A 333-nucleotide genomic window follows, 5' to 3' on the forward strand; every position below is an offset into this window, starting at 1 on the left:
AACACATCCTGAGACTAAATATGAAAACTCTTGGTTGCGTAAAGAAAATAAAACGGAAACGAAGTAGAGAATGAGTGCCTTGTTACATGGCCGTTTCTTCCAAGATATTTCGTTCTTAAATGTAGTAAATAATGCATTAAAAAGGCAGAAATAAAAGCGGAATACAAATGGCTTCAGCTCTCAGCATCTGCAAGGCGAACGGTGAAGTTGGATAATACGTGACACTGTCTGACTTTGTATGTTGGGAAGAAAATCGCATATAATATGGAGAGTGTTGTTGCAGCAGCGAAAGAACAAAAAACAACAAGAACATTGGCATCTTCGTTGCTGCTC

This window comes from Contarinia nasturtii, unplaced genomic scaffold (assembly GCF_009176525.2).
Source record: "Contarinia nasturtii isolate CC-2019 unplaced genomic scaffold, AAFC_CNas_1.1 Cnas_scaffold_630, whole genome shotgun sequence".
Lineage (NCBI taxonomy): Eukaryota > Metazoa > Arthropoda > Insecta > Diptera > Cecidomyiidae > Contarinia > Contarinia nasturtii.